Genomic DNA, 15,029 nt, shown 5'->3' with positions numbered 1-15,029 from the left:
GGTTGGCAGTTCATTCCTTTTGTGTGGCTGAATAACTGTCCACCCTGTGGACAGACCATGTTTTGTTTACCTGTTTGTCCACTGATGGACATTTGGATTATGTTGTTATTCCTAATGGCTTCCCAGATGGCACCATGGTTAAGAATCTACCTGCCAGTCCAGGAGATGCAGGTTCTATCCCTGGGTTGGGAAGATCCCCTGAAGGAGGGCATGGCAACCCACTCTACTGTTCTTGTCCAGAGAATCCTATGGACAGAGGAGCCTGGAGGGCTACAGTCACAGAGTCAGACGTGACTGAAGCGACTGAGCACACACACATACATTACTCCTGACAACACTCTGGGATTAATATGAATAATGTCATGTACAAGGTTTCGTGTGGATGTAGGTTTTCATTTCTTACAGGCTTACTCCTAGGAGTGGAATTGTTGGTCCCATGGTCACTCCATCTGACACTTTGAGGAGTTGCCAGACTGTCTCCCACGGCAGTGACCAGGGCTCCTGTTTCCCCGGCTCCTCCCTCACCAGCGCTTGTTATCCTCTGTCTTGGTTTGTAGTCAGCAGACTGGTGAGGACCTGCGTCCACTCCATGCTGCTCTCAGAGGCTCCCTCTGCACTACCCAGCTGTGCTCAGCCTCCTGAGCCCAGGCCTCCACCTTGGGGAGGCCGGAGCCTCCTTGCCTCTCCGCCTCCCCATGGACCTGCCCCTCTGCTTCCACTGGGGCCTCAGGATGCTCCTTTCTGCTGCCTGTCCTGTGACCCCTCCCCCACATAGCAAACTTTTCCACATTTCTTTGTTAAAATAATTAAGCATGAATATTAAGAACATGTTTTTATGTCAAGTGCACTGTAATGACAGTTGATCGGGGGAAGGCTTAGCGCTCCTCTGAATCCCAAGCTTCACAAACCTGGTCTCCCAGCACCACTGGGGACTGAGGACAGGCCTGGGAAGGATCACCTTGGGTCCAGAACATTCTCCCCGTCCTGCTCTTGCTGTCCCGATGGCTTCTTTTGCTCTTTTCTGGTTCCTCATCTTGATGTTCCTTGTACCTCCCACACCTCCCCATTTCCAACAGGACAAAACCCAAACCTGTTTGCCAGCTGTTGCTACAGGGCTTCTTGATGGCTCAGGTGTAAAGAACCTACCTGCCAATGCAGGCGGCCCCGAAGACACGGGCTTGATCCTTGGGTCAGGGAGATGCCCTGCAGGAGGAAATGGCAACCCACTCCATTACTCTTGCCTGGGAAATCCCATGAACAGAGGAGCCTGGCGGGCTATAGTCCAAAAGATCGAAAAGAGTCGGCCACGACTGAACGGCTAAGCATACATGCTGCAGAACAAGAATTAGTGACTTAAAACACTAAGAAGCACTTACTAGCCTCATAGATTCTATGGATCAGGAATTTGGAAGCCACAAAGCTGTGTTGCTTTGTGGTCTCAGCCCATCTCACCTGAAGACTTGACTCGGGCTGGTGGTTTCCCTGCCAGGGTGGCCCTTCTCATGGCTGGGGGCTGTTGCTGGTTGTTGGTGGAGGCCCATTCCCCTAGGACAAGCCTCAGGCTGCTAGAACGTCCTCTGACCATGGCAGCTGGCTTCCCGCAGAGTGTATGTTCCTTGGGAGAGCGGCCCTTCCTCTGGCCAAGCCCCAGAGAGCACACAGCATCCCATCCTCCACTTTCTGCTGACTGGTATCAGACCATGAAGTCCAGCTTGCACTCAGGAGCAAGGGATTGGTCCCCATCTTCTGCACAGAGTAATGTCAAAAACTTGCAGGTGTTTCCACAACCATCATGCCGACATCCAAGGCCCCACAGCTGGTCCCGCTGCTTAAGGAGATTCACAAGAAATACAGGCTAAGGTTTCTGACAAGTCCTCGCTTGATTTTTGTTCAATTCCAAGGTCTCTAAGGAAGGACAGGCAGGACTGGGGTGAGGCTGGTGTGGGCCGGCACTCCCCAGCCTCCACGGGAGATGGTGCCCATCCTTGGGGGTGAGTAGGCACTGCCCCCCAGCCAGTGCTGCCTCCAGTCAGCACAGGGTCCAGTGAGAGCTGGGGTCGGCGTTCATTCTGTTTGCCCTTCTTGGCCTTTTCTCAGGCTTGGTGCCTCCTTTTTTTCATGTTTGGTCAACAGTCCTCCGCTCCCATCACAATTTTCTCAGTGTTTGCCCACCAGGGCTGCCTGTCAGCTGTAAGAGGGCCCATAAAGCCACCCGGCGCTGCAAGGCCATAGTCATCCAGGGGCCCTGGCTGCCCCCACACACATTCTTCACCTGCCTTTAATTTACTTTTGACACTGGGGGTCTGAAGTCTCCGGCCCCAGAGGCCCCTTGGGTCCCCAGCTCCACAGCAACCCCACACGGGTCCCTGAGCTAACGAGAGCTCCGGAGTGGCATTGGGAGGGGCTGCTGCCGTGGAGACAGCCGGCAGTCACCCAGTTACTGCGACGGCCAGCCGCACCCTGGGTTGGCCGAGGGAGTCATCTAGAAATATCCTGCTCATCTTGTTTGCACCGAAACTCTGCAGTCAAAGCTCTGCCCCTGAGCTAAACCCCCACAGCGTTACACAGAAGGTCTGAACCAAGCCCCTTGCCCAGCTCCGCAGCCAGAAGGCCTCCAAGCCAGGCCCCTCCCAGCCCCTGACATGCCCTGAGCTTGGAAGGACCCACAGAGCTTCAGGAAGGGGAGGGCTCAGGGCAGCGTGGACCCTGGATGGCAGGGCGACGTCCTGAGGGCTGGGACAGGAACCCACTCCGTCCTGTCACCCCTAACCCATCTGTCTTCAGACCCCACCATGGAGAGACCCATGCCCTCCCCTTGCCAGCCTGGCTGCCCCCACCCCTGGGCCATAGTGCCCCTGAGGATGGCACCCTTCTGTCCACATCAGGGCCCCTCAACCCCCTCCCCCCCTTCAACCCCCTCCCCCCCAGCAAAAACACCTTCACACAGGAGTGAAAGTGGAAACAAGGAAGCAAAGGGAGCTGTGTGATGAAAGCCCACTCTATGCCCACCTTCTCTGCTCCCTGAGGAGCCCAGAGAGGCCAAGTAACTGGCCTAAAGTTGAACAGCCTTGAGTGGCAGCCCTGATGTGAGCTGAGAACCTGCCTTTCTGACTCACCCTCCCCAAGGAGAACGTTTAAGGAAGACAGACGCCTGCCTTAAACGGACAAAACAGAGGACAGTCACCCACTAGAGCGTGAGCACGTTGCTGTCCTTGCGGCTCCAAGATTCCAGGACAGGCTGATTCCTTGAGTCGCACAGGACAGACACCAGCAGCCTCTGTGGTGCGGTGCTCAGCTCTGCTCAGGGTTGGAGGCATCCCCCCTCCACCTCCTGCCCCAAGATGCCGTTGAGAATGAATGAGAGCTAGCTTCATCTCAGGGAGCACCCCACTGGACAGCAGGCACTGGATATAAAGCTTCCAGGGTCCTTCTGTGTCCGGGTTTTACTGTTGACAGTGGAGCGTGGGAGGCATGCCAGACCTGCTCACCCTTGAACTTCCAGCAAGTTCACAACACAGCTCATGACCCGGGGTGTGTGTGTTGCGGAGAGGAGGCGGGGGGGGGGGGGGGGGGGGTGTACTGGGGGTGTGGAACGGAACTGCCAAAGCTGAAAAAACTTTCTCCAACACTTTCACACACCTCCCCATGTTTAATGTCACTGTACAAATACTGGACAGGGACTTGGGGCTAGGACCACCCAGCCCTGAACAAAAATTCAGAAAAATTCACAGAAAACGCAGACCCCTGAGTTTGCCTCCACCATCCAGGCTTCTTCCTGCACTCAAGCCTAGACTGCTCAGATTCAAATGGCATCTGATCTGCGCCCCCCCACCCCACCCCCGCAGCCCCAGAAAGTCTGCCTTGCCTCAAACTCCCAACATGATAGGGCTTGAGGAAGATTGACAGGAAGGCAGACCAATGCCGCCCCACCCTCAATGAGGCACACCCCCGTCCTCAATGAGGCACACCCCTCTCCTCCCTTCCTGCCCATCTCGGATTTCTTTGGGAGAAAACGGTGGAAATTCTAGAGGTAATTCCTGTGAGGCTTTTGGTTTTGCGGGAGGCATTGGTTTGTGGGGTGAACTCTTCTCTTTTGCTGTCTCTCCTTCCTCCTCATCCACTTTGTGAACCACGATACAAAAGAAACATGATTTTTCGGAAGACTGGAATTTACAATGGCACACAGTATTGCCTACAAGACCCTTTCGCAGCTTCCTATCGAAGCCAACCCTGGGCCAGCGTGTGTATGTCTGGGGTGAAGCGGGGCTGAGCATGGAGCCTGGTGCTCAGGACCGAGGCGCTCGCTGCCACAGGGAAATCTTCGCGGCTCATATCGTCAACACTTGTCACTCAGGACTCTTGGAGTGTGATGTCACTCTCCCCGACCCTCACCACCTGCTCCTCTCCAAATGGATGGCACTCTCCTCCCACGATGGTCATGGAGACCCCCGGGCTCCTCATGGGTGATGTCTGGAGGAGGCGGAGGAGAAAAGTCCTTGCAGAGCCACTGGGTCCTCAGCCCAGGGCAGTGTTGTGTGTAGCGCGGGGTGGGGCGGGGGGTGGTGGTTGTCGACCCACAAAACACGGATGGAATCACTGGTGTGCCTGAACCACACGGGCACTGAGAGGTGTGTTCTTTACCAGAAACGTGAGGAGTTCTTGAGCATTGTCCTATAAGTGATACAGTTGATCGGTTGTTCAGTTCAGTTCAGTTGCATCGGTTGTTAAAAATCTAAAAAGCATTCTGCTGGATGTTAGGGACCCACGGTGTTTGGACCCTGAGTCTCCAGCCTCCAGCTTAGCCAGGACACAAGCCCAACCTGCTTAGGCTCAGGCCAGCGGCCAGAGGACAGGGGTGTCTGTCTGACTCATCGGCTTGCAGTTTGGCTAAGCTGCACCCTGCTGCTCGTTTCAGACATGAAACCCTCTTCACGGGGAGGGCTGTGCAACCCCGAGGAGAAGAGGGAGCTGGAGGAATATCTGGTCTTCAAGCTGCAGTATTTCTCATCCCGTTGGACGTGACTGGAACTCCCCAGACTCTTCTAGAACTCTGCAGAAGGCTCCATACAAACCAGAGCGGTGTTGATTATCACCCTATGCTTATCGTTTGGGTCGTGTCCAGGTTCTTGTCACTTCGCAGCTAATTACAGGGCAATGAAATGGTGCTGGCTGTACTTTGAATTTGCAAGCTCAGAGCCAAAGTCCTGATTCCTCTTGTGTCCCTGGCCTGCAGCAGGACATGGTGCTAGCAAGTGGAAGAAGCTGCAGGGCCTGGCTTTTTAGCCCAAACAGCCAAGGCTCTCAAAGGTAGGGACACGTGGTGACCCATCCCCTAAAAGGGAACCCAAGGGAATCCGACCTCAAAAAGAATTCCTCCCTCTGGGATGCTGGGCAGCAGGGGGCTGTCATGCCCTAAGCTGACCCTAGGCTTTGGAAGTGACTCAGGCTCAGCCGCCAGCCCTAACCCACAGGGTCCCCTCCCCTTTCCAGGATTGACTACTTTTCCCCATCTCTTCTGAAGACCTTGGCTGCAGCCCTGGTCCACCTGGCCCTCCTATGAATCCCACTCCACACCCTTGAGATTTAATCATGTCTGATCAGGGGACACATTCTGAATGATTTCCCTGGACTGCCATTTTACTCCCAGAACTTTAAACTCTGTGTGTGCCTCTCACAACCAATCAGCTCTATTTGTGTGAGGGCCGTGCCTAAGACACAGCACTGGCACAGCTTAAATCTCAGAAAATGAACGCAGATGAACAAACATGCTTTAGTTATTCTTAATATACTTACTTATGAAAACAGTATAGCATAAACTTTTAGAAATAAGAGATAGTTTTAAACCTAGTATATTTTTACAGTGGGGTTTCCCAGGTGGTGCAGTGGTAAAGAATCCACCTGCCAATGCAGGAGACTCAAGAGACGGGGGTTTGATGCCTGGGTCTGGAAGATACCCTGGACTAGGAAATGGCAACCCATCCCAGTATTCTTGCCTGGAAAATTCCACAGACAGAAGAGCCTGGTGGGCTACAGTCCATGGGTCCCAAAGTTGGACATGATTGAGTACACACACACACACGTGCGTGCATACACATATTTTATAGGCGACATCTAATCCGAGTTCCAAACCTTTCTCATTGCTTTGGCTCTTCCTTTTCCTATCCTGGCCCCACCTCCTTCCAGCCTGGCCCCACCCCCTCCCCTCCTGACCACACCCCTCCCCTCCTGGCCCCACCCCCTCCCCTCCTGGCCCCACCTCCTCCCACCCTGGCCCCACCCTCTCCCCTCCTGACCACACCCCTCCCCTCCTGGCCCCACCCCCTCCCCTCCTGGCCCCACCTCCTCCCACCCTGGCCCCACCTCCTGCCATCCTGGCTCCACTTCTTCCCAAGCACCCAAGTGCCATTGGGAGGGTCAGGGCTGGAGGGGAAGGGGCACATGCCAATGTCACACCCTGAATCTGAGATTCTTTCTTGTTGTTCAGTCGCTCAGCTGTGTCTGACTCTTTTCCACCCCATGGACTGCAACCTGCCGGGCTTCTCTGTCTTTCACTGTCTCCTGAAGTTTGCTCAACCTCATGTCCTTTGAATCGATGATGACATCCAACCATCTCATCCTCTGTCTCCCCAATCTCCTCCTGCCCTTAATCTTTCCCAGAATCAGTTTCTCTCTAGTTTCCAGTAAACAAAGGTGTGCAGCCCTGGAGGACTTTGGGCCTCTGGCCTCAGGGAATTCTCAAACAGCTTTTTTTTTCTTTCAATTAAGGTAAAAATCCACATAGAAAATTATTTAGTCCTTTCACAATGTTGTGAAACCATCACATCTAGTTTCAGAATATTGTCATCACCCCAAAAGGACATCTTGTACCCATTAGCAGTCACTCCCCATCCTCAGCTTTATGCAGCCACCATTCTGTCTGTAGGTCTGACTGCTCTGGATGCTTCGTATCAATGGGATCATAAAAGGTACAACACGTGGCCACATGTCAGCAGCGGGTTTCCCAGGTTCCTTGTGCTGTAGCACGTACTGGTGGGCCCTTCCTTCTCAGGACTGAACAGTGCTCCATTGTGCCCACCCGCTTGGCCCTTTCTGAGTTTCTGGCCCACAGGCTGCTGGGTTGTCCAAATTAGGGAGTGTCCAGAGGGACCCTGTAGGAGCTGGGCAGGCAGGGAGTGTCTGACCATAAGCATCAGGGCATTGGATGTCCGATCGTTTTCCTGTGCAGCCACTGACTACTCTGGAGGAATGTGATCCATCTAGAGAAAGGGGAACTGGTACCCGGTTCTCAGGACCGACATCATGGGGATGGCCAATACTCGGCAGGAGAACAAATGGACCAGAACCTGTCCGTGCTCAGCCCCGAATAAAGAACAAAATTGTACACTTAGTTTGTCTATGTAGGAAAAATGGGCTTCCCTCGTATCTCAGTCGGTAAAGAATCTGTCTGCAATGCAGGAGACCTGGGTTCAGTTCCTGGGTCGGGAAGATTCCCTGGAGAAGGAAATGGAAACCCACTCCAATATTCTTGCCTGAAGAATCCCGTGGACAGAGGAGCCTGTCAGGCTACAGTCCATGGGGTTGCAAGAGTCGGACATGACTTAGCAACTAAACCACCATGTAGGAAAAACAGTAGAGCAAAATCTTCCTAAAATACACACACAGACACGAGAGAGAGAAAACCAATGTGGAGGCCCTTCTAGATCAGACAGTGATCTACAAGAGGGATTCCTGCGCCCCACGCCTGTCGGTTGGTACGTCTCTAGCTGCACGAGGGGAGGGGGATGGAGAATGTGTTTGCCTCCCTGAAGGCGACAACACACACCCAGGCCGCACACCCTTCCTGGTCACTTGCCCAGGGAGCCCCTTGCCGGGACCACGTGCCTCAGCTCTGGGCTTTTCACCCACTCCCTGAAAGCCCCGTGAGGTTCCTGGGCCTTAAAGAGATGCATGCCAGCCCAGACCAGCCCCTGTCATGAGAAACAGGCGGCACCTTCTTGCAGAGAATGAATCTCCATCTGTTTCACCTCCAACCAGCTTCTCCCTCTCAGCCAGCCTTGGACACTCAGCAGGCGTCCGTCGTGCAGGCCCCCGCTGCCCATGGAGGGGGAGTTGTATTTGAAGTCGCCCTGAGCCAGATGAATAAGCTTTTCATGGTCCCCCCCCCCACCCACGCCGGACTCAGCCAGAATGTCAAATGGTAATTAGCAGCAGACCCGGCTCTGTCCCGGGCGATATTATCATCAGACTTCTTGGGTTTCAAAGTGAGCAGCCGACATGAAACGGTAGGCGGACTGGTCTCCAAGACGGGCCTGGTGGGGCCCGAGAAGTCTTGGAACCAGGACAGGGAGGAAGTCCCCCCACCTGTGGAGCAGGCCTGAGGGTCTGCATGGATGACAGTGGCCAGTGTGATGCCCTTGAGCTCTCAACGCCCGCATTCCTGGGGCCCTGCACACTGTGCCCCCCACCCCTTGGCCTTTGGCCCTGAAGTCACAGAGATCAGCCACCATGGCCTCTCAGGCTGGCCAGTGGGCGGGACTCCCTGGGTACACTCTCTGATCCTAGCCTTCTTGAAGGTGGTGGGGGACAGGCTGGTGTCCACACAGATGGGCTGTGACCAGGAAGGGGAAAAAACTCTGCAGGAGAGAGAGGGGCTGGGGAGAGGAGGGTCTGGCCTACAGTGAGGCGAAGCCTCCTTTTTCCTTCTAGAACCTTCTCTGTACCAGGAAAGGGCTTTGTATCTTAGAATGCAACGAACTTCCCTGGTGTTCAGGGACAGCAACAAACTCCACGCCCTCAATGGGCCTGGAGCAGTGGGACCTCAGGAGCCCCCTGCCCTGTGAGCCAGTGGCTAGGCCTGGGGGCCAGGCACATCCTCTCACTCCAACACTAAGCTGCCTCTCTGTTCCCCAGGCTAACACTTCTGGGAGTTTGTGCAAAGGACAGAATGAGAGAAGGGTCAGATGGTCACCATGGCCTTCCTTATCATTCAAGGAGAAAAGGGAGACTTAAACCCTAAGTGTCCATCAACTGTATTTGCAAAATAAATCTGATGCAATTATTAGCCTTCATTTGTGGTCACGGAAATCTGTCTGCAAGACATTAAATTTTAAAAATCAAGCCAGAAAACAGTAGATACAATGTGATCCTAATTTTGAAAAGCCTGAAAACATACCTGTGTGTATTTACAAGTGAAGAGAATGATCTACACCAAAGATTAAATAGATGATTCTGGGGTGTAACCCCAGTGGGTATTTTTTTGACGTAGGAGAACAATAGTCATTTTGTGGTTTTATCTATTTAAAAATTTTTAAAATATATTTTTGGCTCTGCTCAGTCTTTGTTGCTGTGCATGGGCTTTCTCTAGTTGTGGAAAGCAGTGGCTACTCTAGTTGCAGTGAGCAGGCTTTTCATTGTGGTGGCTCCTCTTTTTATGGAACACTGGTTCTAGGTATGCGGGTTTTTATAGTTGCAGCTCGCAAGCTCTAGAGAGAGAGTTCAGAAGTTGCAGTGCATGGGCTTAGTTGCCTGCAGCCTGTGGAATCTTCCTGGACCAGGGATCGAACCCATGTCCCCTTCATTGGCAAGAGGATTCCTAACCACTGGACCACCAGGGAAGTCCCATTTTGTGATTTTAAAAAACAAGCCCCTCAAAATCTGTTCTCAAAAGTGTTGAAGAAGGAATCTCACATCCCCTGACTCAGGGAAGGCCGAGACACATTCAGAAACAAGTATCACTCATTGCTGGAGATTCCCTCGGGCCCACTCCTATGCACACCAGAGCTAGGGTGCAGCATCTTGTCTCGCAGGAAGCAGAAGCCTGAGGGAGGGACAAGGACCCCCTCTGAGGCTCCACACAGGTTCCTCCAGGGCGCCCCTGACTCTGACGTCTCCTGGGGACTCACAGGTTCCTGTACCCCATTCTCATCAAGCACTTCCCCCCATGCAGACCACCATGGGCCTCTCCCGAAGCCCTTCTGCAAACCTTCTCCTGTCCAGCTTCACAATACATCTTGTAAGTCCTCCTGTTGGTTAGACTTTGGTCTAAAGTCTAACTTCTGCTATTATCTGGTTACTTCTATCTCAACGTTCTGCCTGACCACATTCCTTTTCGTAAGGAAAAAAGGAAATGAATCCTTCACACAATCTATCCTCATGAAGAACTCACTGCCAGAGTGTGCAGGCGCTGGAGAAACAAAAATGGCATAGGGACCAGCTACGCTGAGGGCCCCAGGCCCTAGACCGGCCGAGGCCCCTTCCCTGCAGGTCAGGCTTGGCAATCCTGTGCCTGTCTTCCCTTGGGAGTCCCAGCAGAGGATGGAGTCCTTACCCTCTTCCTCTCTCGCTCTAAGACAGCAGAGAAAGCATCAGATGAGGAGGGGAACCCCAGCACCCTGCATTCTGTCTGGGAGTCTGTGGGCCTAAAGTGCCCAAGGGCAGAAGTGGAGTCTTCAACCAAGGAGCAGAGTTTGTAAGCCCAGCCATCATGCTGTCAGAGTTAACTGGCACATACGTTTATCGTCAGAAGATGAAACAAAGAAATGGACTCAGGCTGGCGGTGAGGCTGGAGAGAACTTGACCTCCAAACGTGAAACCCTGAAGACCCAGGATATCATGGGTTCCAAGTGCGCCACTTCTGCCAATTCCTGGGTCCCTGGGATGCGACAGGAAACAAGAACATTTTGGAAGAGAGGAAACGTGTTTTGTTTGAAACAAAACATTATACCATATTTACACACCCATGTTCATAGGGTAATTCACAGTAGACAAAATGTAGAAACAGCCCTAGAGTCCCTCGATGGAGGGATGGGTAAACAAAATTTGGACAATGAAATATGATTCAGCTTTAAAAAGGAAGGAAATTCTGGCATACGCTACAGCGTGGATGAACTTTGAGGGCACTGCGGTCAATGAAAGACAAATAGAGTGTGATTCCACTCACATGAGGTCCCTAGGGTAGATGAAATCATAAAGAGAGAAAATTAGATGGGGGGTGGGAAAGGGGAATTGGTGTTCAATGGAGACAGAGGTTCAGTTTGGGAAGATGAGAAAGGTCTGGAGACGGATGGGGGCTCTGGCTGTCCTGCAGTGTGAAGGTCCTTAATGTCACTGAACTGTATATGTTCAAATGGTAAATTTTAGGTTGTGTGTATTTTACCACAATAAAATAAATGTTTAAACATATACATGACCCTTGTCATGGGAATACACGCACGCATGCATAAACACACACAGAGACATATGGTTTAAGCGATTCTGAAAGAAACGTACCAGCAGGCTGACGGTTGTCAGCTCTGCTAGTGAGACCGCGCTGCTTTCCCTGCCTGATCTTTGCTGTGATTTCCAAGTTTTCTGAAAGGGGCAGCAGCATTTGCACAATGGAATAGAAGTTATCAAACGCACATCTTTCCCCACTGAGCCCGCTCTGCTGGCCTTTCAGCCTCCACACAATGGGTCATTCAGCTGCCCTGCCCACTGCCCGCGCACTCGGCCATAAATCAGCCTGACGCTGAGCGCCGCCCGCGGCCCCCGCGGCCTCTCTCCTGCCTCCTCTAGGGCCGCAGCAGGGCCCCGTGTCACGCCCACCTCCCTCCCACGCATCCCCCACCCCCACCCCCAGGCCGCCCATACCCAGCCCCTGGAGGACAGTGACCCACATCAAGGCGGGTGCTGGGTACCCGCCAGCATCTTTCATCTCCTTGAGGGGAGAGACGCTTTCCCAGCTGCGCCACTTTGCCGTCGCCTCGGCTCTTGGTAAAATAAACAGAACCGGTGGCATCTACCGGGTTTCTTACGCATATTCCCCAAACGCATAATTATCTTTCTACGAGACACATTCTTGGTGCATTGCCATGCCTCCATGCCAGAACCCCAGACTGTCTTCCTGCATTCCTGGGCCATGACACCACCACACCATGGCCTGCTGTGCTCGGCCAGATGTGCGCAGAGTGCCTGCCACGCCGGCTTGGCCATGCAGGCTCAGCTTGGGGCAGAGGGACGCTGCAGGTGGGCACCGCAGCCACTGGGGTGAGGGGCTGCCCAAATCCACCGCTGGTGGATCCACCGCCCGAGCCCGGCCTTAACACTTCCTGCCTGCTGCAGGACCTGGACTCGTGGTGGTCATTGTCCAGCCAGCCCCGGGGTGACTGCCCTGTTTCCGGTTCTGCAGAAGAGAGGGCCCACTAGGTCTGAGATCCAAGAGCGGTCAGCAGGCCTGGGGAGGACCTTCCCTTCTGACCCTGAGCTCTGCTGTGAGCGGCCAGCCAGGGACGCTGTAAAGTGAAGCCAGATGGGTCAAAACAGCTTTCAATCTGCTCCAGCCAGCTGGACTGAGACCTCTGGGTTAAGAGACTGGTGGGCCAGCTTGGAAGGGACAATTGGACCCCACAAGCACATGAGGGGTCCACAGGCCAGGACAACACTCACTCAGAGATCACCCCAGGAGCCACTTGGAACAGCCCAGCCCTGGGGCCTGGCAAGCCAAGGTCATTTTCCTCTGAGCTGCTGAGGAGTCCGGGAGAGGGGAGACCTCTCACCACAAACTCACCGAGGGCAGCAGAGACCTCAATTATTAGAGTCGATCAGGCTCCGTCTCAACCATTATGTGTACAGTACCTGTTGCGAATGTTGCCTGAAAATTCTGAGTTACTTCCTCAGCTGTGTGGCCTTGGACTAGCGGCTCACCCTCTCTGTGTTATGGTTTCTTCACTTGTCAGTGAGGACGTGTGTGCATGTGTGTGTGCTCAGTCGCGTCCGAGTCTTTGCAACCTTGTGGACTGTAGCCCGCCAGGCTCCTCCCTCCACGGGATTACCCACGCAAGGAGAGTGAAGTGGGTTGCCATTTCCCAGTCCAGAGGATCTTCCCAGTCCAGGGATCGAACCTGAGTCTCTTATGTCTCCTGCATTGGTGGGCAGGTTCTTTGCCAACTGAGCAAATGAATATGACAATACTGCATGTTTCATTGAGTGGTTGTGCCGTAAGCAGAATGCAGGTTCCGGTATGTGCCCTGCACGCGGTGTTTCCATCGCACAAATGAAGCTCGGATGATTGAGGAGATTCCCCTTGACCAGGAACCTCACAGCCTCCTGATCCCCGTGCTTCCCAGCCTTGCAGCCCAGGCCCCTCCACCCCCCACCATCTCCCACACTTGCCTCATCCTCCTTCCAAAACCCCAGCCTTGTCACTAAATCCCCTGTTCGGAAGTCTTAACCAGGAAGCACATGGGCCACGGGGATGAGGGTCCCCAGAGCCGTCGCTCAACTGGCTGCAATGAAATGTCATCAGCGTGACAGGTGATGGGATGATGGCTCATTTCTCTTATTTTTACTTTTATGACTTTTTCATTTTTCTTTCATGGCACACTTTTCACATGTTGTTTAAGACTATAAAGGCTTTGTTTTCAAATCCTCAGCACTGGCCCTCTCCTTAGTACATCCTCTCTGCTCTGGTCAATTTGACCCAGGCCCGCCCCACCTCTGCCCGGACTGCCTACCATCTACCTTCCTTTTAGTGTCTCATGTTGCCCCCACCCACCTCACACCCTCCATCTGGGGGCTTCTCAGCACAGCTGAGCCCACCTGGACGTTCCTCATTTTCCACGGGGCCCCCTGGAGGGGCGACAGGTGACGGCAAAAGAGGGAAACCGGGCCTGTGGGAAACTTCATCCCTTCCCACGCCTCCCCTCCTTTGTGACAGGGACATCCATCACCACTGGCCATGGGACCTGAGTCTTCTGGACTCTGTCCTTAGGAGGAGCCCTGGGAGGAGAGCTGGGAAGGAGGACTGGGGAGGAGTTTTGGCAGGAACCCTAGGAGGGGAAGAGTCCTAGGAGAAGAGTTGGGGGGAGAACTAGGGAGGACCCTCAGGAGGAGGATTAGGGAAGAGCTCTGGGAGGAGCCCCAGGAGGAGACCTCGGGCTGGGTGGAAAGAATGAGGGGAGGGGCCACCTGAGGCTCAGGTCTGTGTCCCAGACAGCCTCTCACCTGAGGGGAGATGGAGACAGGGTACCCTGCTCCCAGCAGTGGGTCTCACCAGAGCTCCGGGCTGGCTACAGACCCAATTAGGTTTCTGAGGTTCCCAGTCAGAGGACTCAAGACACTGTTGTCCTTGGTCTTAAGGCTGGCAGAATCACAGAGGCAGCCCCTTCACCATGCCCTGTGCACAGCTTCTGGGGTGACCTTGGAGTCTCAGGGTTGTTCTGAAGTCCGGGGGTGCTGCCTTTGGACTCTGAGCTGCCTGGAGTTGCCATGGACATCCCAGGCACCCATGGATGACAGGCCTATGCTGGGGGATAGGAGGCGGGGGCCCACTGTCTGCCCCCCTCCAACCCCTGAACTGTACCAGGCTGACCAGCCCAGGGACAGGAAGTGTGCACTCTCCAGCCCACCTCCTGAGACTCCTGCAGCCTCAGCAGCCATCCACACTGTCCCAGCCCACCGTGACCTCCCCTTCCTGACCCTCTCTGCCCCTCTGTTCACACTCCACGAAACTGTGCTGAAGCGATTCAGTTCAACAAAATGGCCCTTGAGCCTACTCCAGGTTATCCAAAGATGCAAGATCACTTGCTCCCCACATCCACTCTGCACGGACCATCTTCAACTTCCTCCCTGACCCTGGACTCCCTGCAGTTGCCAATTCACCCAGCCCAATGGCCACATTTGCTGACAAGGTTCTGTATATATCAAAGCTATGATTTTTCCACTAGTCATGTATAGATATGAGAGTTGGACCATTAAGAAGGCTTTCAAACTGTTTTCAGACTGGTGTTGGAGAAGACTCTTGAGAGTCCCTTGGACAGCAAGGAGATCAAACCAATCAATCCTAAAGGAAGTCGGCCCTGAATATTCATTGAAAGGACTGATGCTGAAGCTGAAGCTCCTGATGCAAAGAGCTGACTCATTTGAAAAGACCCTGATGCTGGGAAAGATTGAGGGCAGGAGGGGAAGGGGATGACAGAGGATGAGATGGTTGGATGGCATCACCAACTCAATGGACATGAGTTTGAGCAAACTCCAGGGGACAGTGAAAGACA

This window comes from Bubalus kerabau, chromosome 4 (assembly GCF_029407905.1).
Source record: "Bubalus kerabau isolate K-KA32 ecotype Philippines breed swamp buffalo chromosome 4, PCC_UOA_SB_1v2, whole genome shotgun sequence".
Classification (NCBI taxonomy): Eukaryota; Metazoa; Chordata; class Mammalia; order Artiodactyla; family Bovidae; genus Bubalus; species Bubalus kerabau.
Note: the sequence above shows the minus strand (reverse complement) of the source record.